Genomic DNA, 27095 nt, shown 5'->3' on the forward strand with positions numbered 1-27095 from the left:
ATATGGTATCTCAGTGTAGTTTGCTTTTTTAACTTCTTACGGAAGTAATATCCATATAGAAAAGTATATATATATATACATGCACAGATAGAAACTTCACAAACCAAACACACCTGTGTAACCAGCACACTGATGAAGAAACAGAAAACGATCAGACGTCTAGAACCTCCCACGGGCTCTCTTAGTAAATTGTAACGTGTCTTTCTCTTGCTTCGAGCAAAGGTAAGCTCCTTTTCATATGTGTCAGAACTTTTTTGCATTTCCATACTGAGTATCCCAGTATGGTTTATTAGACAGTCACAGAGTTTTTAGATGAATTGTGCTAGCAGAAACATCAACTGGGACAGAAAAGGATGGAAACATTATAAACTAAAATGAGACCTTTGGGCCAGCAGACTTCTGCAGACCTCAGCCTCCCATGTAGCTAGGACTACATGTGCATGCCACCACATCTGGCTAATTTTTAGATTTTCTGTAGAGATGGAGTCTTGCTATGTTGCCCAGGCTGGTCTCAAATTCCTGGTCTCAAGCGATCCTCCTGCCTTCCCAAGTGCTTGGATTACAGATGTGAACCACCACTCCTGGCTGACTGCCTTTTGGAATGGCGGCATCTATAGCAGTTATCCTATGCCATCCCCCCTATTGTAGGTTGCACGTGGAGAGCAGATAAATTGTCTCTTTAGCTGGCAAGTCTTTAGATTGAGAAGAAGTAGCCTCTGGAGCTCTGAACCACCATGTAAGAAGCTGAGGCTGTCCTGCTCGTGAGGAAACAGAAACTAATCAGGAAGATAGACCACACCAAGAGAGAGATGTCTCACCCATGCCTGCATGCGTCAGCACACCGCTGATCCCACGGCAGCCACCATCACACTGCAACCTCAAGAGCGAAGGTGAGGCAGAAATACTCCACTGAGCCATTTCCAAATTCCTGCTCACAAAAACCAAGAGGAATACTGCACGATAGTCATGGCTTTGAAACACCATTTGGAGGTCGTTATGCAACAACAGATAATTGAGACTGATTTCGATCCTTACTCATGAAGTGAAAAAACAATCCAATTTCCTACCGAATGTAACTCAAAAAGAAACTCAGCAATGGCAGTTGAAAAACAGTTTAAGTTTTGGAAGTGAATTCTAGAACTCAAGAGATGTTGTTTAGTTTAATACAAATCATTTGTAATTTCAAGTTACCTGGCTGCCTCTTTATACTCTTATTTGTAACAATGAGACACAGTGCCTGCCTTTTTAGCCAACAATTATTTAACTGACACGAGAGTTTCCATAAAATTAATCTAGGTTTTAAAAAATCTAGTCGCTACAAGTGAAGATAATCCATAATTTAAAAAAAAAAAACCATACTACCAAAAGCAAACACACTCTGGGAATAAAAACGGAACTGTGATTCTCAGTTCTTCATCAGTTGTTGTAGCTTGGCTCTAAATGGAAATGTCAAAGAAGTCATTGGATAGAAATTACCCTGTGAGTCAAAACAGTGCTCCTTTTAAGAACAACTGACCAATCAAATTTATCTAAAGAAAATTGGGACTTGAAAGACATTGGAAAACCCTAATTTTATCATTTGATATTGCCAAGGCCCAAAGCATCACCATTGGATACGATTTCCAATAAATAACAACCAAACTCTCGCCTTGATTGAAGTAGTAACCAATAATAAAAATATTGAGCTATAAACTTTTGATACAGAAGAGCTATCTAAGCTGATTGGTGAGTGTAGGTGTGGCACTGAATTACTGAGCCAATGAGGCATAACTGCTGCTGTAACTTGATTACTGAAAAATTAGTGTTTGATTTGCCTTTTAGATGGTAAATGTGGCTTTCCTCTGAAAGCTTGTGGAATCTCAGCACATTTCATCATATTTAATGGCTGTTTCCCTTTCTCTTTAGTGGTTTTTATTTTTAATTGTCACAGGATATCAGGATGTGACCTGTTTTGTTTCAGTATTGCCTCAAAGACTGAGAAATAAGGGGTTCCAGGGACTGTCAAATTCCAAAGAGCACCTACACAAGGCATGTAAGAGCCAGAAGCAGCTTTTACAAAGTTTAACCCTTCAGCCAGCTGGAGCCGCAAAAGGATTGAATGCAAAGAGGAAGAGAGTAAGGATTTCTATGGACCGTGTGGGGATGTACGGGGCTTCCCCTTCCACCTTTGTCCCACGTGTGGGTTGGCGGCGGGGAGCTTCACCCCACCACAGTGGGAAGGGGACTGCAGTAGAGCTGAGGCAGGAGGTGGGATTTGACTCCAGAGGTGGGGCTCAGACACCGGACCAAATTGAGGACTAGCTAAAACAGAGAGGGGACAGAAGTCCCTTTCCATAGCACTCCTACCAGGATGCCATTTCAGTTTACCATTGCCATGGCAACACCTGGAAGTTCCGATCCCTTTCCACAGCAACAACCTGATGACCTGGAAGTGACCACCCTTTTTGGAGACATTTCTGCATAATTCACCCCTTAATTTACATGTCATTGAAAGTGGGTATAAGTATGACTGCAGAACCGCCTCTGAGGTGCTCCTCTGGAGAAACTGCCCATGCAGCAGCCCTGCTTTGCAAGGAGCAGGACCTCTGCTGCTGCTGCACACTGCCACTTCAATAAACTTTGCTGTCTAACACCACTGGTTCACCCTTGAATTCTTTCCAGGGTGAAGCCTCCCAAGTTTGGGGCTCTCCTGCTCTGCATCAGAACCAGGTGGAGAGCTTGGCACAAGCATAAGGGGTGGGTCCCAATGGCAGGGCCAGGTCAGCCTGACATGGTGCCTTGGTGTATAGCCCCTTCCACCAGTGGCGGGCTCAGGAGCACATTCTTCCCTTGGGCCAAGGGGACAGCCCACAGCTGGACATCGTCATTTACAAAGAAGGATGCTTTTCAAAGGCCTTCATCCAGGGCAAGCCTAACACTCCCCACAGAAAGGACTGGAGGTAGACCTTTGTCCAAGGAATTCAGGGTTAAAAGAGGTTGAAACTGGCCATCCAGGAAAGTCAAGATCGACCTCATCTGGTAGGAATTCAGTTGCAGGTTCCCAAAAGGGATTCCTTAAAAACTCATAAAAGCCTCCCTACCTCCCAGAAAAGGAGTGGGTTGTGGGGATCCACCACACTCAGAGAGTGCTCACACGGATGAGCTTGGGGCTGGGCCACCAGGAGCTGTGCTGTGCCTCATCTCCCCTTCCTGGGGCCACACTGATGAGCTGTCTAGGGTCGGGGGAGTCAGGGGTCTGGGTAGGGATCAAGCAGGAGAGCAAGATGGGAACAGAGAACAGAAGTGCATTCATCTAGATTTCTAATGTTTTGATACCAGGGGTCTTGCTGACTGCCCCTTCCAGGGTTAGCCAATTCCTAAAAATAGTAAATGAGACCGGGTGCGGTGTCTCATGCCAGTCATCATAGCACTTTGGGAAGCCAAGGGGTTTGAGGCCAGCCTGGGCAACATGATGAAACCCCATCTCTATAAAAAATACAAAAATTAGCTGGGCATGGTGGCACAAGCCTGTATTCCCAGCTACCCAAGAGGCTGAGATGGGAGAATCGCTTCAGCCCAGGAGGTTGAGGCTGCAGTGAGCCATGATCTCTCCACTGCACTCCCGCCTAGGTGACAGAGCCAGATTGTCTAACAACAACAACAAAAAAAGATAGTAAATGACTCATATGGGAACGTGCCTTTCATGGGCAAACTAACCAATCCAAAGCCCTCTGCCCATCACCTCCTCTGTCAGACTTTCACACTCCGAGCCACTAGCCCTTGCCCTAATCATGCCGGGCCTGGGTCCAGAAAACTAGAGACAGCCTTCATCACCCCAGAGCCTTCAGAAATTGCTCAAACCAGCCAGCCTAAGCCTGCCCACCCTGCCTTGCCCATTTCCACAGAAACTAGAACAAAGGTGCTTGTCCACATTCTCCCTTCGCTCCCTCTGCCTTTGGACCAACCCTGGTGCTTCCTGGCATGGCCTGTCCTGACTCCTGCCTTTGGGGAACTGTGAGTAAACACTTCCTCTTGCCTGACAGTCATGTCTGCATCTGCACATCTTATCATACCCGAGTAAATCAAAATCCTGGTACCCTACTAACAGGAAGCCACCCCATTGTAGGCTTTCCAGATGAAGCAAGCTCAGGAGAATAAGAAGCTTTCCCCCCAACTCAGACTCAGCCCCCCTTTTTCTGAGTCAGAGTCTTGCTTTGTCACGGAGGCTGGAGTGCAGTGGCACGATCTTGGTGGAGCTACCCCTTTGAATGAGGCTTCGGATTTGATTGTCTCACTAGATTAGACAATCAATTACTGACATGAGACTGTCCTAGAAACTAATAGTTTTAGAAGACTTTTTGTTCTTGAAAAATAGGAGGGCATGGAAAAGCTATAGGATCCATCTGAGTCTGCAAGTTTCTGGGAAGAAACAGTAAGTTTGAAGGATACAGTGGGTGGAAAGAATCAAGTTGTTTTCAGCTTGAATCATTTTGAGTTCAGCTTACTGAAGGCTCTGGTTACATAACAAAAACGCACAAATATATCACCATCAGGTTATGTGACACAGGAAGTTCTTCTTATTGATAATGCAATATTTTAAGTGACGATATATTTCAGAACACTCCAGAGAAAAGCATTTTGATAAACAGTTGTTTGTAGTGGCATTTTAAAGTACAATCTCACACTAGTAGTGAATTTATTAACCTTGGTTGTATGAAAAAATGTCTTCTCTTTTCTCTAGTTGTAGGTATAACTAGAATTGAAAATTTCTCTGAAAAATGCCTGAATTAGAGGCCTGACTACATATTGGAAGCCTTGAAACATCCTTCAACCTTCAATTCCTCTTTTGGCAATTGCTCTTAATGAAATAATTGAAAAGATGCAAAAAATATTTACTGTAAGGATATTTATTGAAGTATTGTTTACAGTGCTATAAATTGGCATCATGCTCAATTTTCAATAACAGAATTTCAGATAAATAAATCATGGTGTATTCATCCCAAAGGAATGCCGACCTGTTATGTAAAATGATGTTGTTGATCAGTGTTTTTCAAAATTTTTAAAATTATTATCTCTCTAAAGAGCCTGGTTTAGTCTGTTCTCATGCTGCTAATAAAGACTTACCCAAGACTGGGTAATTTATAAAGGAAAGAGGTTTAATTGACTCACAGTTCCACACGGCTGGGGATGCCTCATAATCATGGTGGAAGACCAATGAGGAACAAAGTCACATCTTACATGGAGGCAAGCAAAGAGAGCTCGTGCAGGGCAACTCCCCTTTATAAAACCATCAGATCTTGTGAGACTTATTCACTATCAGGAGTCAGCACAGGAAAGACCCACCCCCGTGATTCAATTACCTCCTACCAGGCCCCTCCCATAACATGTGGGAATTATGGGAGCCACAATTCAAGATAAATTTGAGTAAGGACATAGCTAAACCGTATCTGAGCCTTTTTAGATTCTTTTTTTCCTAATTGTCACCCACCAACCCCTTCATCCCCATGAAATTTTAAGACCACAAATATGTATCTGTTATGTACTATGGCCCTTCGGAGGAGCCACAGATCATTGTAATATCTAAGTTTTTCCACCCCAAAGAACACATTTTTGCCAACTTGGGGATGATATGAAACCTACTAAGAATGCATGTTGTTGATGAATATTGACATGGAAAAACATTCATGGTATTTTGGGAAGTAAAAAAAACTAGAACAGGGCCGGGCGTGGTGGCTCAAGCCTGTAATCCCAGCACTTTGGGAGGCCGAGACAGGCGGATCACGAGGTCAGGAGATTGAGACCATCCTGGCTAACATGGTGAAACCCTGTCTCTACTAAAAAAAAAATACAAAAAACTAGCCGGGCGAGGTGGCGGGTGCCTGTAGTCCCAGCTACTCAGGAGGCTGAGGCAGGAGAATGGCATAAACCTGGGAGGCGGAGCTTGCAGTGAGCTGAGATCCGGCCACTGCACTCCAGCCCGGGCGACAGAGCGAGACTCCATCTCAAAAAAAAAAAAAAAAAAAAAAAAAAAAACTAGAACATACAAAATAATCTATTTTCACTTATTTGCAAATAGGTATAGAAAAACTTATAGAAGTTTCTATAAAAACATATTAATACTGGTTATCTCTGGGTGGAAATCAGACCTAGTATATATTAATCTCCTGTTATATGTGGGTACTTTTCATGCCATTTAACGCTTATAATCATGCTGTGAGAAACTGGAGACCTACTGGGAGACCAGTGTGTGGTAGTGAGCACCGTGTTTGGCCTAAGTTGACATTTAGTAAATGGTAGCTATTTTTGTTATTATCTTAGAGGCTATCTTTAAGAGACAGAATATGTTTTTAATTAATACGGCATAGATGAAATGGAGCCAGATTGCCCAGGTTCAAATCTTTGCTCTGTTGGCTAGGTGGCCTTGGAGAGTCCCTTAATCTCTGGCATTCAGCTCCCTCACTCATTAAGTGACTATAATGACAGTAATTATAGCTAGTCACAGGGTTGCTGCGAAAATTAAATACATTAGTCCTTATAAATGCTTGGAATAGCATCTGGTATATAACTAGCACTCAATAGATGTTAGCTTTTTATTCTTACTTAGTCTTTACAATGAATCTGTGAGGGGAATATAATTATTTTCATTTTCCAGATGAGAAAATTAAAGCTCAGAGAAGCTAAATAATGGAATGATTGCTGAGGGTGAGGACATCAGAAAAGGATGAGACACCAGGTGTCCAGAAGTAAGGTGAAGGACCCAGGAGTTGGGTCATAAGAAGTGAAAAGGTACCAGAGATGAGTTTTTGCATTTCCTTTCCATGTCTATTGTGAATATTGCCTACATGTATGTATAATATATATTTCACATATCCACATACACATCTGCCATGTGCTCCCCATGGTGCCTTCTGGAGACCACAGAGGAGCAACAGGATTGGGGAAAGTACGTGACCTTAGGGTTGAATTCTGTCTCTGATGCTCCCTGGTTAAGCGGCCCTAAACGATACATCCTTTCTCTGAGCCAATATTTCCTTACTTGTCAAAAAGGAGATATAACATCCACCTCTTGAAGTTAGTAAAAATTAAATAAGAAAATAAAAACAGCCACCATGTAAAGAATTCCAGGAATGCAAAAGGTACCATGCAAGCTATTTTACATGAATAACACAATAGACCCTCAAAAAATACTATTTTCCCTTTCCAGCATCCTTCCTTGTCCTAGTTAAATCAATCACGTTGCATGACAATGAATAATTCTTGCCTAATGCTAACCAAGGAGACACTTTATTTGCTGTTCACCCAATAGGTCCCTGCTGAGTTGCCTCCAATTGCCGGTACTTGGCCAGGCTTGGGGAGGGTAAGAGGAAAAACATCTCATCTCAGCTTTGGAGAGTATTTGGTCTAGTGAAATGAACAGTCACGTAAGTCACTGGAGTATAATGTGATACAACACACCATGTGATAGTCATATGATATATTTAAGTGGCTTTAATAACATTTGATTTCAGCTACAAACTCTCCTGAATAAGCCTGTCCTCATTCTGCCTTCCACTGACAAAGGATATTATATTAGTCCATTTTCACATTGCTATAAAGATACTACTAGAGACTGGGTAATTTATAAAGAAAAGAGGTTTAAGTGACTCACAGTTCCGCATAGCTGAGGAGACCTCAGGAAACTTACAATCACGGTGGAAGGGAAGCAGGGATGTCTTACGTGGTGGCAGCCAAGACAGCATGTGAAGGAGGAACTGTTAAATACTTATAAAATCATCAGATCTCATGAGAACTCACTATCACAAGAACAGAATGGAGGAAACCACGCCCGTGATCCAATCACCTCCCACCAGGTTGACACATGGAGATTATGGGGATTACAATTTGAGATGAGATTTGGGTGGGGACACAGAGCCAACCATATCAGATACTGTCTCTGGGATTTGCAACTATTGCTAGGGATCATTAGCACTTGCTTGTCTCACTTTCTAGGAAGCTCTTGTTCCAATAAATTGCAGTTGTTCTCTTTCCTCCAACCTCTCTGTTACAGAGACAGAAAACAGTGTCGTATTTCTCCTGCAAGTGATTGCCTTTCCCTTCTTCACAACCTTTCTCAAGGGCTAGAAACTCTAGAAACTGTAAATTAGGTTAAACAAATCCAGAACACAGCACTTCAAAGGCTGAGAAAGTGGACCAATAAATCTCTTTAGATTTACGATACATATGTGCCCCCAGGGTGACTAAAAAGAATGAAAAACTTGCAGCTAAAATGTAGTTAGGTAAAAAGAAGACATGCTATGACCAAAGGCTTTAAATAATGGAGACGGTTATCTTCCTTACAGAAATTCCCTGGAATGATGAAGAAATGTACAACATAACTTTTTCAATACCTCCTTTCTCCAACTTAATGGGGAGGCAAAAAATAACACTCAGTTCATACAAGTTTTTATTGAGCATCTACTCTGCCAGGGTCTGGCAATTGAAATACATCAGTGAAACAAAATCTTCAAAACCCCTGCCCTTGTTGGGCTTAACATTTCTAGTTGGAGGAAGCAGACATAAACATAATAATAGGTAAAGCATATCTTAAAATTTAGTAATTGCTACTGAAAAAATATGCAGCTTGTTAGGAAATAGGGCTAGCTGGGGCGTGGGGAAATAGGGAAACTGTAATTTTAAATGGAGTAGTCAGAGTAGGTTTTACTGAGGTGCTATTTAAGCAAAGTCCTCAATTAAGTGATAGACAAAGTTTTGTTAGCAGCTGAGGTAATGAGTTCCAGACAGATAGAACAGCCTTATGAAAGCTCTAAGGTTGGAATGTCCCCAGTGAGTTTGACAGGTCATCCATGTTCTTGAAGATGGATGCAGAGGGAGACAGATGTGGTTTCAGTTTATCATTTATCATTGTGGGTTCCAGTTTATCCTGCTTTCTTCCACTTCAGGTCCAGTCCTCCCTCTCAATCAGCTGTCCAGGTGACCTACAACAACTTCAGGTCCACCACCAGATGCCAAGCCAATAGCTTCTCATAAACTTCTCCAGCACCCCTGACACCTAGATAGGTTCTAATTCTTGCAATAATTCCTTCACTTCCTATCACTCATAGTGGTTCTGATCTTCTGATTGAACCCTAAGCAATACAACATCAAAGTGAGATGTCAGGTAGGTAGCTAGATAAAAGAGTCTTAAGTTCAAGGGAAAGTTTCCAGCTGGATGTATAAATTTGAGAGTTATCAACATATAACTGGTATTTAACGACATGAGGCTGGATTATGTCACCCAAAGAGAGAGCATGTAAGTAGAAGAAGAAGAAGTATAAGAACCAGGCCCTGGGGCACCTGTAGTAAAGAAGTCAGGGAGGAAACAGCCAAGAAAACTGAGAAAGAACAGCCAATGAGATAGAAGGAAAACTGGAAGAGTACAGAAAACGTAAAGGGAAGAAAGTGTATCAAGGAGGATGCAGTGATCACTTGGGTCAAATGCTGCCAACTGTTGAGTAAGACTGAGAATTGATCACTGTGTTTGGTAATAGCAAGGTTATTACTGATATTTTCAAGAATGGTGTGCTGAAGTGGTATGGATAAAAGTCTGATTGCAGTAGACTTCAAGAGGACATAGGGTAAGGATTGGAAAAGATAATTATTTTGAGAAGTTTGTAAAGAAAATCAGAGAACTGGTGAGGAAAAAATGAGGTCAATTAAGAATTGATGTTTTAAAACAAGAGAAATAAAGCCTGTTTTCTCATGGGAAGGATTCAGTAAAGAAGGAGGATAGTGGTGAAATTGGAGAGGAGGAGGATAATTTCTGCGGAAATACCTTTAAATGGTGGTAGGTAATGGGATCTACTTCACATGGACGGGTGTTAGCCTTAGAAAGAAGCATGGGGACCTCATGGAGCAAGGAGTGTGGGTTCACATGCTTACCGGTTAGATGAGTAGAAGGATTTCAGAAGGTCTCTGCTAATGGCCTCAGTTTTCCAGCAATACAGAAAACAAAGCCATCAACTGAGAGACAGCTTAGGGGGAAAAAATGAAGGTTTTAAGAGAAAAGGCAGGAAATAGTTCTCTAGGAGAGTAGGAGAATATGTGAACTAGGGAAATACAGTATAATGACCGGTAGTATTAAAGGCCTGCTTGAGGATGGTGGTCATGAATTTAAAGTGAGACCGTGTAATGTATGTGTGAGTCAGGCTCAGCTGCACAAATGCAGGAGCCGAGTAGAATGATGGGAGTGTTTAGCCAGACTTATGATTTTCCTAAATAAGATGAATAAAGAGAAAAATATGCAAGTGAAGAGGAGGCTTTATGCAAAGGAGTCATTGTAACAACTAGCCATATAATTTTAATTGGTAAGTTGGTAGGGAAGACGAGATGGGAATAAATAAAGAAGAGAATAGGTGACAAAATCAATGGAATGGAGGTCTCACTGGGGGGGTCTTCCCTTTGGAATGAAGGTGCTAGAAGGAATGAACTAGAAACACAGGAGGTGGAGGTTGGAGAATGGGATGTGTGAGATGCATGGAGGTCTGGATTTGTTGGTAACAATATGGAAGCGAATGGCTGAGACAGGGCTGAGGACAAGACCAGTAACTAAAGGTACTGACACACCAGGACATTGCAAGAATCACCTATGCATATATTGACATCAACAAGAAGTAATGTAGGGAAACTGTTCAAAAGAGTGATAGTGATTCAGGAACTAAAAGTGATCCAAAAATAGAGGAGCTTGACTGTTCTGATAACCTCCTATTCACCCCACTGATGAAAGAGGGCTCTCCTGCCTTAAATAGTGTGAGGTGACTGAACACCAGATACCCAGCACTGGACAGATGGAATTGGTAGCACTTTATCTGTCACATATACTCACAGCACCGGACACTGCATGCCTTCCAGAACAGGGCCACACAGGGGTCGCACTCAGGAATTGACTGAACCAGTAGAGACTGTGGGAGACAGGCTTTGTCATAACAGAAGGATGAGGTACCCCTTCATTCTCATGGGAGGACATAACTGGCTTATTTGAATCACTTCACAGGCTAGCAGGCAAATGAAACTTCTAAGGTCGAACAGGTAGAGTGCAGCTGTCTGGCTGGTAAGGGAACTAGATGGATGGGGAACCTTTCCTACTGGGGAAGGGTTATATCTGGTGAAAGTAAGTTCATTCATGGTCAGGCCTTTGCGGCCCTGTGAGACTCAGAGATATCAAGGCAGCACTTGAAATTTTACACCTTACAATATACTTGACAGAGGTTGATGACTTCAGCAACGAAAGGTAGTGGGTGACACAGTCTGATGGCATGGGATTTAAAGCAGTCTGATGGCATGGACTTCAAAAGTGGGAGATCTTAGGGTAAGGGAGAAAGTGTGCAAGGAGTAATGAGGGCACAGAGGACACCTTCCCCACCCACAACGTGAGACAGGTGCAGGAGAAGCAGAGCCCTCAAAAGAGATGCAGACTTGAATTAAGCAGTGAAAGGAGCGTTCGGAAAAACACTGTGAGTATATGGAGAAGTCAGCTGATGATGAATTGTGAGTTCCAAGGGCACACAGTAGAAGGATTTTAGGAGTTGGGAGGAGTGAAAGATGAGGGGAAAGAGAGATGTGCAAAACTATACGGTGAGCAGTTACAGGAGATAACTGGTGACCCAGGGGTCTGGGGCTTCTCGTGATGACAGACACAAACAAGGATGAAAGATCCAGTGAGGCTGGGCATGAAGGTTTCAAGGTGGATACTGGATACTGGTGGCAAAGCTGACTACTTAATGGATAGGGAGAAAGACATAGTCTGGTCGGCTTTGTCCCTTATTATTTATTAAATATTGAATTAATACCTGGGTTTCACTCTCTATGTGTGTGAAATGAGGGAGTCGGAATAGAAGATTTTGTAGATACCTTTTAGCCCATAATACAAGATTTTAGGTCGGGTGCGGTGGCTCACACCTATGATCTCAGCATTTTGGGAGGCTGAGGCAGGTGGATCACCTGAGGTCAGGAGTTCAAGACCAGCCTGGCCAACATGGTAAAACCTAATCTCTACTAAAAATACAAAAATTAGCTGGGCGTGATGGCACTTGCTTGTAATCCCAGCTACTTGGGAGGCTGAGATATAAGAATCGTTTGAACCCAGGAGGCGGAGGTGCAGGTTGCAGTGAGCCAAGATTGTGCCACTGCACTCCAGCCTGGGGGACAGAGTGAGGTGTCTCCAAAAAATAAAAAGACTTTAGGCAGAGTTTGCACAGCCACGGTATCAGGAGAATAACTTGCCCAATTTGGTGCAGCAGCACCGTTAAGCCAACATAGCTATGCTTAGCCCCCCCAGTAAGTACTGTACACACTTTCTGTAAGCAAAGCCAAGTCAGAGTCATTCAAGACCATTCCTTCAACTTGCCCCATTTTGCTTCTGACTCTTTTAGTACCAACTTTACTTCTGGCTTCCAACTTCTCTCCTTGCCTTGATTGTTGGGTTTTCTGCACCCATCTCTCTTCCCTACTATGATTGTCATGCTCCAGGGTTCTGATTCTCCACTTGAGTCTTCATCTCACCCCTGTTGGATCCAACCAGAGTCACCCCAGAAAACCTCAGTTTCTCCACAGCCAAGACACTCCCTACCCCAGCTTGGGCAAGACTAACCCAGTTACCACATTCTTAAATCTCCCTGGCTGACCTGTATTTGTTTACTAAGGGAGGGGAGTCTCTCTCTCTCCAAACACAGACACTCTTTACAAAGCACAAGCAGAAAGGTTCTGTTCACGAATATCCTGAGACACAGGGTGTAAGTCCTGGAACAGAAGCAGCCCTAGTTTCAAAGACAGTCTTAGTTCAAAGACTGTTCTCTCCTTCTCTTGAGTCAACGCTTTTCCTTCCAACAGCCTGCTGATGCAAGAAGTGGTTCCTCAGCAAGCAAGTCTGCCTAATATTGCAGGAAGTTCACAGGCTTTCTTAGACCCATCCAAAGATGGATCTTTTAAAATCCCATAGACATCTTACAGTTTCTCTGATTTGGCCAGAATTTCCTCATGGGGATTTCATGTTCTCCTTTTTGGAGAGAAGATGAGCACCCAGAAGAGGATGGAAAGGCTCCATTCCTTTCCCCATCTCAGGAAAATGAAATTCCAAGGACAGAGATCAGGGGGAAAATCACATCTTGATCCTTGGCAAAATTGAAACGATTAGGCTTAGCATATCCTGTTTTGAGTAAGGAAAAAAAATAAAATTCTCTATTCCACACCCCACCTCCCCCTCACCCCCCCAAAAAAAATCCCATCCTCATGACTGAAGGAGTTATTCTGAGACACTTATCTCTTCATATCTACAAAAGTACATAAAATATTCCCCAGACAGTCCTATGACCTCGTCACCTCCACCCTTGCCAGCCCGCATTCATTTTTAAAATCTCACTCCTAGCTTATATCCTGCCCATTAACAGAATTGTGATTATGGAATTAGGCTGAAACCGTGTCTACATTCCACACAATCTCTAACACACTGATATTTGGTCATTGTTATTAATGACACTAACTATAACGTTTATTCTCCTTAAGAATATATAGCATGACATGAGGTTGCACGCTTTCTAATCTTTTTTTTTTCCAATTATTTATAAACTTTCACATTCTGTGTGGTCCTCATTTGCCTTCAAAGGGAACACTGACATTTTCTGTTAGCAACTGCTCTGCATGGAATTGGTTATCTAATACGTCTGCTTAACAAATCTCTCTTTCACATTTAATAAACTGCAATGATTTCACATTCAGGTAGTTCCCTACTTACTTGAGGGCAAAGGGCTCTACAGAAGCTAAGTTAGTAGATTTGATTACAAAAACAAAGGAGATTTTTATAAGTGGAAAGTAAAAGGTCTTTTTTTCTAACTCTGTCTTTTGAAGTTTCAATGTCCAGCCTTTCTTTGGAAACACATGGCATCTTAATGTTTTTACTGGTCACAATTTTCTTTGAAATCCGTTTGTCATCAACTCAATGCTTTTGCCATGATTCCATCTCTGTAACCATGAGATATTAAATAAAGGGCAAAAATCAAAGTTTCTATTCCATTTTATTAAACCAGAACTAGATCTTCTGAATCAAGATAAACTTGAGTTTTCTATTTCAAAAAAATCATCCCTCAATGTATGTTCATGAAAACTGTGTATTCAACCAGCCAGTATTTCAGAATGTATGGAAAGAAAGCATAATTCACAGGTCATTAACCTGCCTAAGTCCTCAAATACTGGGCCACTGGTCACGTGATTTTATGCTAGCGTAGGTTTAGATGGTGAAACAAAAAAATGTTTTCCTGATTCTCCCGCCTCCACAGGAAAACACGCCGCAAAGCCGCCTAGCAAAATACCCCAAATTACCTCTGCTATTATGCAAGAATTTCCTTTGCACAGTTATGGATATAACAAAGACAGAATTTTGAAGGACCCAAACACTTTTTCCTAAAATATATTCTTGCTAGTATTCCGCTTCAGATGAAAGTTTAAATCCTAAGCAGTGACTTACCAGGCTTGCATCTGTCAGCTCCTTGAAGAGGTTCCGCTTTGGTTTTGAGGGGTTATGTCTGAAACTTAAAACATAAAATACTTTCAGTTAAGCTGTCTGGCATGATTGACTTTGTTTATTCCAGTCATTCCATTCCAGTGAAAATTTCAATCCCTTTTCTCTGTAAAATCTTCAAGTTATTTTCTTCCTCATCCTCCTTCTCTCCTAGACTCCAAGCCATGGATGAAAAAACACACGATCTTGGCTCACTTGTTAAGGAAAAGGTGTAAAATGTACATGTAATCAAGCAAACAAGGAATTGACAGTTGCAAAATGATTTAAAATTTTTCAAATAGACATAGCTACCCCTATTAGCTCTCTGCTTATATATATTTGGCAAGAGAATAAGCTTTTTCAGTGCAGGAATGATGTAAGTACAGGAAGGGACATTTCTGCAAGTCAAACAGAGAGAGAGAAGAGGACAGGATTCGAAAAGGTGCCAGAGGGTAATTGGACTCTGGCTCTGACAGTTGATCCAAAGCACGCCACAGGAAGTGCACTGGTTAGCTAAAGTTAGAGAAACTGTGGCCTCTGATGGAGCCCCAGATGTCACACCAATTACTTATGGCACAGAAACTTACAGTTTATTTTGACAGTCATTCAAGTTAAAACACGAGATGACAAGGTTGCAAGAGAAAAGCCATTTTGGGCCTAATTATTTCATTTCTATAAACAAGGTCAAAAGGTCTCATTTTATTATTATCCTCTGTCCTTGCTTCCCAGCACGGTTTATTTTTCGCCTCCTATTTTAAAGATGCAAACATATTTTAACAAGGTTCATCTTTAACAATTCTGTATCAAAATGGAAATTTTTGTTTTCTGGCTTCTTCTATGTTGATATAAGCAAACAATCTTACAGTATTTATTTTCATAATCAGTATTGAACAAATATCTTACAACTGGGAAAAATCCTCCTGCTCTGCAGGGAGCAGTTTTGCCCGCTGGGCACATGCAATATAGGCTAGAGTTACAGACACTGGGTAGTGAGAAGCTCAAATTCTTCCTCTAAGTACTATGTTCATTTATTTTCTTTTATGCCGTTTTTACAAATATAAGTACAGCCAAGGAAATTAGCACATGTGGGTATACCCAGACTAATGACAAGCTGATCCTCAAGAAAACCAGACAGAAAGACTGAACCCTTGATACAGGATTTTTCTTGGCCCCTTCGTCAGACTTGCAGCAGGGGGAGCCTCATCTACTTGGCCTACCTGCTCAGCCCCTGGAGGTAGGGAGCATGTGAGTAATTGAATGCAGGGCCCAGTTGGCTGCTTTGAGTGCTGATACAGGAGCAAACTCCATGCAGGGCCCGCGGCCAGACCAGGCATGTCACCCTGAGGGGAACACAGCGGCTCCCAGGCAGGGGTGCCCCGTGACTCCAAAGCCCCAGAGGAGGTTTTAGTTTGCTAATTAGCTATTTTAGTTCTGCCACCCGAAGCCCAACAGACTGCGGTGTGTGAGCAAGCTCAGTCGGCCCCCTGACTCGTTCTGGCCCATGGCTCTGGGATTGTCTTGGCCCTGACACTGCTTCTGTTGTGTGGGGTGGCTGCCCTCCACCAGCGAGGGCAAAGGGCAAGTGTTACAGCCCTTCTGGGTACCCATGCTTGGTGGGTCCCGAGTTCTTGTCCAGTGTCCACAAAGAATGAGGTCACACTGACTATTGAAGGGTGATGAGGGCAGAGAATTTTATTGAGTGACAGATCAGCTCTCAGCAGAGAGGGGAAATGGAGAGGGGACGGGAAGGTCACGTTGTCTTTGCCAAAGTCAGGTCATCTCTTCTTGATGTGGCTGAATCTGGGGCTAGGAGCGTGCATGCTGATTGGTTTGTGAGTATGAAAAAACGGTTAAAAACAAAAGCACCAGTAAAAGTTGGGCACAGTGTAAAAACAATTAGGGAAGGGTAGTATATGTAAAATAGTTTAAGGGCGGGGCTCATTCAAAGGAAAGTATGCCAAACGGACGACAGGTTCTCAACCCAGTCCGTGGATTGGTTTTGTAGCTTGGCCTTCAGGCTTTTTTTTTTTTTTTTTTTGAGACGCAGTCTCGCTCTGTCGCCCGGGCTGGAGTGCAGTGGCCGGATCTCAGCTCACTGCAAGCTCCGCCTCCCGGGTTCACGCCATTCTCCTGCCTCAGCCTCCCAAGTAGCTGGGACTACAGGCACCCGCCACCTCGCCCGGCTAGTTTTTTGTACTTTTTAGTAGAGACGGGGTTTCACAGTGTTAGCCAGGATGGTCTTGATCTCCTGACCTCGTGATCCGCCCGTCTCGGCCTCCCAAAGTGCTGGGATTACAGGCTTGAGCCACCGCGCCCGGCCTTCAGGCTTTAAATCATTTTTGACTTGAAGTTGGGGTTTCACTGGGGACCTGACCACTCCTGTCTGCCTAGGATTTCTCTGCTTTCCGCCTCTATCACCCTGATTTTTTCCAGTTTTGCTATTTATTGGGTTTGCAGAGACCTCTATTGTGCTTCATCTAGTGATAAGGTGGGGTAACACCCAGAACAGATGGTGATGGTGAACTTGGGCAAGGTCAATGCAAATTGAAGGGAGGACAAAGAAAACATTTGGGGGGAGTTTCCTGAACTTTGAGTAGCATATATTTGGTGGAATAACAACAATAACATACAGATAAAAGTTGAATAAAATCAAAGATAATTAAAGTGGAAGGCTCCATTTGCCAGAAACTACCTGTTAAAGATAGTTCCCATGGTTTTCATTTTAAGTAATAGTACAAAAATCATGTGAAAAATACATTTAGCAAGAAACTGCGTCAAAGGCAGTTTTACTATTCCGTATTTCCTCAAATGAGTAGGCCTGTTGTGTTATATTATCTGCTAAGCACAAAAACAAATTACCATGAATCAGTATCAAGATATTAAGATAATTATTCTATTGAGTTTTTATTATTATTCCCTCAAGCACACATTTGTGGTCTCATTTCCTAGCTATATTTTACGTAGTTTTATATAAACTCATGAAAATTTCTCAAAACATGGATGTTTCATAATGTCACTAGATGGTGGATTTTCATTTATGCCTCAATACATATTCATTGAAAACATTTTGCAATCCTAATGGAAAACCAAGAGGAATCCTAGCAAAGGTCTCCTTGAAGTTAGCAAACCTAATGAAATATTTTGTACAATAAAACATTGTTTTCATTTGTGACATAAATTCATTCTTATCTACTTCCTGAGTTGATTTTGTATTTATCGGAGCTATAAACAGCTCCCAAAAGTCAGCCTACTTCACTGACAAGGACTCTGATTTCCGTTCAGTTAAGGCAGCTATCTCTGCTTTGTTATTGCAGTATTTTATCCTCTTCTCTCTTTTCTGCTCTCTCTCTTCGATGAAGGTCACCTCTTTCTCTTAACCATGTCTCAGAATCTATTCCACTTCTCCGATATTTTCTAAGTCAGATAGAGAAGGATGCTACGTCTCTATTCATTGTGATATTTTATTTTGCAACAGTTATAAGGGACACATCTAAAGATTTTAAGTAGTAGTAGATAATCTCATGTCTTTTTCTTTCTCCCTAATTTTTTTCATGATAAAGACTTATTGTACAAAATTTGGAAATTCCAGAAATGTACAAAGTACAAAAATGGTAATACAGATCACATTACCAGCAGCCAGAGATAATCTCCCTCAACCAGTTCTTTTTTTCCTATTCACATATTTATTTTTAGTAATATTTGGATAGCATTTTGTCCTGTTCCACCTACCACTATATTATAAGCATTTATGTCTCCATATTCTTAAATGTGATTTTAAATTCTACATAATACTTATAATTTGTTTCATTCTTCCCCCATCATAGAGCATTTAGATATTTTCCAGTTGTTCATTATTTTAAATAATGTTATTGAGAGCATCTTTCTTGTCATTTTCAAGTTATCCTTCTACATTAAGAGAAACTGATTATTCCAATAATTCTATACACATAATTTCAGTGACCTAGGGGGAATGAGGGGCCCAGAGAGACTCCCATGACTTGCCTGAGGCCATAGAACTACTTACTGGAAGTGTGGAATTCTTTGATATTTTCAGTTTCTTTGTCTATCATGATCAAACCCTAGGCTTTTTAATTGTCTTTTTTTAAACCAGTTTCATTCCATTTTATAACAACTCCTGCCACTGTATTCCCATCCTTTCCTTGCAGCCCCACCCAGAAGCCACCTGCCTGGTCCCTAGGGCTTCCCTCTTCCCATTTGCCCTGCATACCACTATCAGGTGATTCAGATTATCCTCCTTATATCACTATCAGGTTCAAAAATTTCATTGACTTCTTAGTGAAACCCTGCATGAAATATAAACAACTTGCCTTACTCCCAAAGCTCCACTTTTCCCTTCAGTCTTTCCTCATCCACTCCCACTTGTCTGCTGTTCCCTATCCCATTCCCAGCTTCCTACCTTCTTCTTATATTTCTTTCTTTTCTTTTTGCTTTTTTTTTTTAGACTTGCTCTATTGCCCAGGCTGGAGTGTAGTGGCACAGTCTTGGCTCACTGCAACCTCCACCTCCCGGGTTCAAGCGATCCTCCTGCTTCAGCCCCCCAAGGAGCTGGGATTACAGGTGCATGCCACCACTCCCAGCTAATTTTTGTATTTTTAGTAGAGACGGGGTTTCACCATGTTGGCCATGCTGGTCTCGAACTCTTGACCTCAAGAGATCTGCCCACTTGGGCCTCCCAAAGTGCTGGAGTTACAGGTGTGAGCCACTGCACCCAGCCTTCTCCTTAGATTTCTTAACCAATCAGAATACTCCTTCATTTCTCCTCATCTCTTCAACTTCATGCAGTCCTCCAAGGCCCAGTGTGAGTCTGATATATTCCATGAAATAGAACGAACTTCCCACTAGTCTGAAATTGTTCAACTTGAGTTCTAGTCTGTAATGAACCATTTTCACTGGAAAATGTGGGGGCAAATAATTAACTCTGCTGAGCCTATTTCTGCATATGAAAAATAAGAATAATTACAGTAATACCTGTCCCATCAACCTCCCAAGATCCTAGGAAGGATTGGATATGCGTTACCAAGTTTTGGTGAGCTACTAACTGGTATACAAATGAGGGACAATATTCTCCACTGTGTCCACTCATAGCTATCACTTTAAACCATTTCAGTATCCAAGTCTGTACAACATATAACACAGCACTGAGTTATCTTCCATCCCATCACATTCTCTCATTGTCTTATGGATGTTAGTCATTTTTCCTCAGCTTCGTTGTGAAGTCTCTCAATGTAAAATACAGTATCTAATACTACCTCTCTAACCCGGGCATGGCTGTAATGACTACTAGTCTAATCTAGATAAGTCTTAGCTGGTAAGGTCTGGATGAGGTCACAACGGGATTTAGATATAAGTGGATGAGTTAGTGAGGCATCAGTGTTCCAGAATTTTTCTGAAGTAGAAAAGTGTTACACGTCAGTAGTCCAAGAAGACTGGGATTAGGGTTAGCATACACCTTGTGAAGTCTATGTACTCTCAATTTAGATTGTGTTTCTTGGATATATTCATTGAACTTTTATAGCAACCCATATTAGGCATGCTTACTGTTGGAAAGCAGAAGCAAGAATATCCTTCAGACATCTAACCCAGCCTTTGGTTACCCCAATCAGAAGGGTCAGACTACCCAATCTTTTTTTTTTTTTTTTGAGACGGAGTCTTGCTCTGTCTCCCGGGCTGGAGTGCAGTGGCCGGATCTCAGCTCACTGCAAGCTCCGCCTCCCGGGTTCACGCCATTCTCCTGCCTCAGCCTCCCGAGTAGCTGGGACTACAGGCGCCCGCCACCTCGCCCGGCTAGTTTTTTGTATTTTTTAGTAGAGACGGGGTTTCACCGTGTTAGCCAGGATGGTCTCGATCTCCTGACCTCGTGATCCGCCCGTCTCGGCCTCCCAAAGTGCTGGGATTACAGGCTTGAGCCACCGCGCCCGGCCCCCAATCTTGATATGTTGTTAAACATGGTCTCCTGATGATCTGCTTATAGATTATTCATTTAATCTGAAATTTACTTCTCAGCTTTAATTATCTGGTTTCTAGAGTCCTAAAGAATATTTTTTCCTAACAGGACTACCCTGAAAAAAGTTCTATGGTAAAGATTAGGACTAATGACAAGAGACAGGGACAAGGCTAGAGTTAGGGTTAGCAATACCTTTAGGTTCAGAGTGAAGGTTATGATTAGGTTTATGGTTAGTGTTGGGTTAGGGTTCAGTTTAGGATAATTGTGAGATTTAGGTTGAGGCTTAGGGTTAGCATTTATGCTAGGGTTAGTGTTTGTGTTAACTCTACCCTCAAGGATACCAGTTAGGGTTAGTGTTAAGGTTAGGGTTAAGTTAGATTCCAGGACACAAAGGACACTTTTATAAAAGATATTCTTGCAAATTTTACTTTGTATGGTAAAAGAACACATCGTCCACATTTTTACCTATTTCCTTGGAACTAGCAAAAACACCATTGCAGTAGAATGCCTATTTTACAGTATTCCACAATTAGAAACAACTATACAGTTTTCCATAGTTGATCAGAGTATCTTTTAAATCTCTAGTACAGAAAAGGCAAGCAATACCTTTAATGTCAACGTTAACTCCCAAGAGGTCAATTTGTCAATGGTATTCAATTTATACCACCTTCTTCCCCTGACATTCCCGGTCACCAATATAAAAGCTGATACCATTAAAGTAAAATGCTGTGATCTGAAATGCACTAATATTTTACCTGAAAAACATGTATCTATCTCTATCTATCTATCTATCTATCTATACACTTTTGGAGCACCAGTCACTTGTCAAGCACCATAAACCAAAACACAATCTGTTTAATAAGGTTTCCAAATCATTAGATGTCACTCAAGTAGGTATTTTCAGCCAGACCTCACTCTCCAACAACTTGAAAGTCTATTGACTGAACGATGTCCTCACATAGCACCTGAACTTCACTAGGTTCAAACAAGGTCTCCACAGCCCTCACCCAACACACCTGCTTCTCCTTCTTTTCTTCCATTTGATTTAATGGCAGCACCATTTACCAAGTGCTCCAAACCAGAAGCTTTTCATCAACTCATTTTCCTCACCTCCCCTGTCCCATCCTGTTGTGAAAATTACCTCAAACCTTCTTTCTGCCCCTCTCTTCGGTTCTATTATTTCTTGCCTAAACCATTTGCAACAGCCTCTTAAATAACCTTCAAATAACTCTCCTACCTCCAGCCTCTTCATTGTCCAATCTGTCCTCCCCACACTGTCACCAAAATGTGCCATGTTTGCTATACCACCCACCAGTTGAAAATCTATGCTAGGTTCTGTTCTAGAGTCTCTTTCATGAAAACCTTCTCACTCCTCTGTTGGCCTGGAATTTTCCACTTCCTTCTTTGCACCCTCCCATACCTTGTACATCTATGGTTGTGCTTACCATAGTTTATTACACGTGTTTCCCTTGAGTAGATGATAAACTTCTCAAAATTAAGATGATCTCATTCACTCCTGTACAACCAGTTCACAGAACAGTGCCTGGCATATGGTAGGTGCTCACAACATTTTGCTGGAAAAAAAAAAAAAATAGCTTACAAGACCAAGTAATGCTCACAGATCCTCTTTATATAATAGTGTGTCCGGTCCCAAAATAAAACTTATGCTGTGTAAGGCTTCTTAAAAAAGCATACACCCTGCATCTTAACAGGAAGTTACAGATTAATAAACAGCTGGTGGAACAAACTAAACAGCATCCAGTGAATCACCAGGGGACCGTTCAATTGCTAACTAAAGTCAGGGAGAGCGAAGATGGGGCCAAACCATCATTCCCCATTGATGGGAAGATTTTGCAAAGATGCTTGAAAGCCCTGGGTATCAGGGTGATGCCTATTTTCCTACACTGTAGTGGAAACTCAGGAAGAGAGAAAGGCCATAGCAAAAATGAATTTGGAGGGCTATGTGAATACAGACACCAGATAAATACCAAATTTGTGGCTACAGAATGTCTACCACACCCTGCTTCATCCGTTGTGTAACATATAGCCTTGCAAGAGGTATATACTCAGTTTTTAAGTTACTCTTCATGAGAATATGTGGTGAATACATAGACGAGGCATGGATTTACCCTGGATTTTCTTCTGCCTTTGCCACCTCTGCAACACCAAGACCAACCCCTTATCTTCCTCCTCCTCCTCGCCCTACTCAACATGAAGATGAAGAGAATGAAGGCCTTTGTGATGATCCACTTCCACTTAATAAATAGTAAACATATTTTCTCATCTTATGATTTTCTTAATAGTTTTTCTCTAGCTTACATTACTATAAAAATAGAGTATACAATACTCTATTCTTTTTTTTTGAGACGGAGTCTCGCTGTGTCCCCTAGGCTGCAGTGCAGTGGCGCTATCTCAGCTCACTGCAAGCTCCGCCTCCCAGGTTCACTCCATTCTCCTGCCTCAGCCTCCCAAGTAGCTGGGACTACAGGCACCCACCACCGCGCCCGGCTAATTTTTTGTACAATATTCTATTCTTGTAATACAAAACGTGTGTTGTTTATGTTTTCATAAGGCTGTCAGTCAACAGCAGGCTATTAGTAGTTAGGTTTTCGGGGAGTCAAAAGTTATACTCGGGTTTTCCACTTCAAGGAGGGTGGGAGGATGTGGGGGTAGGAGGGGCTGCCTCTAACCTCCTGGGCATTCAAGGCCCAACTCTATATGGTTTTCTGTAACTACTAGCTGTCCGCACTGTGTGGAACTAACACGAGGTTGAGGAAGCTGGTTTCACAATTTTAAAATCCGAGAGCTCAGCTGCCGTCTTCATTACAGAGCTGAGGGCCCAAAAGGCGCAGCCTTGGGCTCAGGCTGCCCAGAGCAGATGCCCCCCACCTGAAGCACTTCTCGCAAACATAATGTTAAAACCCAGCACCTTGGAAGGTTAGATCTGATTGAGAACTCCCATTGGCAGCTGTCTCCTGGAAAGGTGTATGTGTCCAGAGGTAATAGGAAAGGTGGACCGGCCCGTGACAATATACAAACCCATCATGGCCAGACCATATATAAAAATAGAACTCTGACCCTGACCCCTGCAGCAGCAACCTGACCCAGAGTGTCAGGACTTGATCAATAAGCACAAGCTTCCCTAAGGTTTGCCCTTCCCCTTTCCCCTTCCAACTCAGGACCAACCCGAGAAAGCCAAATACGTTTACCAACCTAATCACATGGGATATCTGCCTCCAGGTCCCAGACGCCAGCAGCCTTCAGTTGGGGCACACCTTGAAGCCTTCCTTTTTCCACGGTGAAGAGTCCCCACTCCGCGGCCTGCCTCTGAGTCTTGCCACAGCAAGCTCTGAATAAACAGCCTCCCAATACGGTGGCCCTGGTGGATTTCCACCTGGGTGTCTTTGGAGCACACCGGGGGCTTGCCTACTGTGATGGAAGGCGGCCTCGCCCTTGGTGGGGCTGGGTAGGTGGGAACTGGAATTGGAAGGGGGCACCTTCCAGTTCGGTGGGAGGAGTTGGGTGCAAGTAGAAAGCCCAGGGTGACGCCTCAGGCCAGGAGGTGGAAGTAGCTGGAGAAAGGAGGAAGGAAGCAAAGAAATCCTCCCTGCAGCGGTCCCCTGCGCCGGCCGCGGGAACAAGGGATGTGCTCGGCTTGTGGGTCCTCCCCCGGCCCGGCCGCTGAGATGGCGGTGACTGTGGAGGCAGCCGGGCGGTGCCCGCCTGGAGAGCGCTGGGGCGCTGGCTGCGGCTGTCCCCGGGAGCCGAACCGCGGGAGGGCGCTGTGCGGAGCCGGTGGTGGCCTGCTCGACGGAGGTGGCCGCCGTCACCCTACTGGTTCTGTGCTATGTGCCCGAGGACTGCCCGGGAGCCAGACCTGCCAGCTGGTGCAGGACACCAAGGACAAGACTGCAGCAGGGAGAAATAGTGCTGCGGCCTGGAGAAGCGCATCAGCCAGAACCAGAGGACATCTGCGAGCTGCCGGGCGGCCAAGGGGAGGAAGTCCGGCTGGTGAACCTCGTGGTGGCGATGTGGCGCTGATCCCCCATGGTGCCATGCTGCCTGCTACCACAGCATTTTCACGGAGGGTCAGAGAAGAGGAGGAAGGCGCTGACCCCAGATCCCAGCCTGCTGTCCGCATCCTAGGCAAGGGAGGGCTCTGGTTATAACTCACAAGCAGGCCTCATGGTGTCTCTGCTGATTTTTTTTTGAAACTAAGAACAAAGGGAGTTAAAACAAAACAAAAACAGGTTCTCATGGGACCAGCGCGGACACAACAGCCTGAGAGGGTGAAAGCAAAATGCGGCTGATTCAAACATACACCAAAAAATATAGTAATTCTATAAGACAAACTTATAAAATTATCCATAATGATTGGCAAGTGTGGTTGTCTCATGGCTATTATCCTCACTTTGTCTCCTTAATGACAAATTTGGCAATACAGACTTTTGGGACTTGGTACAACCAATGAACTTTAGATTGCATTACAGTTTATACAGAATATATTATTGAGTTTTTCATTATCAGAATAACAATCTTGGTGGTGGCTGTTCCTGAAAGCCTTTCTTTTGCAGTTCCCCTTTCCTTGGCTTATTCTGTAAAGAAAAGGAAAGATAATCACTCCGTGAGACATTTGGGTGCTTGTAAAACTAGGGGAAATGCAACAGTCTTTTGTTCTGATAAAGCAAGCACATTACTATTCTAGGAGTCCAGGCTTCCATTGGTGAAGCTCACTGTGTAAGTCCCATACCCATTTTGAAATACCTTTTTGACAGGTCTTGCTGTTCATTGTTCTTATAATTATAACAATGTTTTAGTTGTTGAGGGTCCACCTCAACAGATTGGCAATGTAATAGAATGTGCCTTTTTGGGATTTCTTCATCATTTAAGAATAGATTTTGAGAAAGGAAAGAAAAAGGAAGGGAGGGAGGGAAGGAGGGAAGGAAGAAGGAAAGGAGGGAGGGAGGGAGGAAGGGAAAGAGAGAGAAGGAAGAGAAAGAGCATACCACAGGCTCATGCCTGTAACCCCAGCACTTTGGGAGGCCGAGGTGGGCAGATCACTTGAGGTCAGGAGTTCGAGACCAGCCTGGCCAATATAGTGAAACTCCGTCTCTACTAAAAATACAAAAATTAGCTGGGCATGTTTGCGGTTGCCTGTAATTCCAGCTACTTGGGAGGCTGAGGCATGAGGATCACTTGAACCTGGGAGGCAGAATTTGCAGGGAACAAAGATCATGCCATTGCACTCCAGCCTGGCTGGCAGAGTGAGACTCCATCTCAATATAAAAAAATAAAAGGATACCATATAAGAGTGTATACCAAGCATTAGCATATATCTTCAACTCAGAGAGAAAAATCTATGTCTACTGTCTTCAAACTGCCTGATGAGGTTTTCTGGTTGTTCAAAGAGGGAGTCTCAGAACTATCACTTAACAGGGGTGTCAAATCCTGGATGAAGAGGGAATACCTGTATTTTTGAAAGTGTTGTGAAACCAATGACTTGTGCAGGGCTAAGAATACCGTGCCTGGCATTCAGCAATTCTGCAGATACTGACAATAAATCCGGCTGAGAATGTGTAAGATATTACTGCAGATCTTGCATGAATTGCTTTTGTAGGCATTGAAGATGCTCTGAGACCCAAGGCATAAGTTTCCTGTGGCTGCTTCAACAAAACTCTACAACCTGAGTAGCTTGAAACAACAGGAATGTATTTTTATCCAGTTCTAGAGCCCAGAGGTCCCAGAGGCCATTTTCCCTCTGAAGGCTCTAGGAAAAAAATTCTTCCTTGCTTTTCTCAGAGATTCTCGTGGTTGCTGGTAAACTTTGGCATTCCTGGACTTGGAACTTCTGTCTTCATATGGCCGTCTTTCTTCTGTATGTCTGTGTTGTCCAAATTTCTCTCTTTTTTTAAGGACAGCAGTTTACTGGATAAGGGCCCCCCAGTCTGATGTGACTTCATCTTGATTACATTTACAAAGACCTTACTCCAAAAAAGGTCATGGTCACAGGAACCAGAGTTTGGACTTGAACACATCTTTTTGGGAGACGTATTTCAACCCTCAACACCTGAGGTACCAAATGCAGTTTCGTAATGCCGGCATATTAGATTCACTGCGTGTGTGAGTCTAGTGACAATCTCCACATTGTAAGCGCTGTTGCCCTGAAATACAGCATTGTAAAGGTTCCGAAGGTTACCCATGTTTAGAGGGTAAAGATTTCAAGAAACTAACGCATAAAAATGAAAATCGAGAAATTAAAAAAAAAAACAAAGGCTCAAAAACAAGGGTTGATCAAAATGTCATGTACTTGCAGATCCAGCTGGTGATGGTGACTTTTCTGTGTTAATTTGACTGGGCTGAGGGATGCCCAGCTAACTGGTAGAAACGTTGTTTCTGGGTGTGTCTTTGGGACTGTTTCTGGAGGGACTGTTAGCATTTAAATCAGTAGACTAAAGAAGATTGCCCCCACTCAATCTTTTGAGGGCCCAAATAGACATAAGGGGCAGAGGAAGGGTGAATACATTCTCCCTGTTGCATCCGGGACATCTGTATTCTAATTCCCCTAGACATCAGCACTCCTTGGGCCTTCTTGGACTAGGAATTATATCAGCAGCTCTCCTGGTT

The 27095-nt window shown here is 42.9% G+C and overlaps 1 long non-coding RNA gene across 2 annotated transcripts in view; it reads right to left on the reverse strand.

The window, feature by feature from the left end:
* The window catches only part of LOC117092779, an 87586-nt gene extending 65540 nt beyond the window's left edge, over positions 1-22046 (reverse strand). The window contains exons 1-3 of one of the 2 annotated variants that reach the window (XR_004440914.1): positions 21917-22046; positions 14474-14537; positions 12204-13124 (exon numbers count right to left, since the gene is read on the reverse strand). This is a non-coding gene — a long non-coding RNA (uncharacterized LOC117092779). Of the gene's footprint in view, positions 1-12203; positions 13125-14473; positions 14538-21916 lie in introns of those variants that run through there. The other variant, XR_004440915.1, reaches the window with a different exon arrangement.
* Positions 22047-27095: the final 5049 nt, after the last annotated feature.

This window comes from Trachypithecus francoisi, unplaced genomic scaffold (genome assembly GCF_009764315.1).
Source record: "Trachypithecus francoisi isolate TF-2019V2 unplaced genomic scaffold, Tfra_2.0 Contig01440, whole genome shotgun sequence".
Taxonomy (NCBI): Eukaryota; Metazoa; Chordata; class Mammalia; order Primates; family Cercopithecidae; genus Trachypithecus; species Trachypithecus francoisi.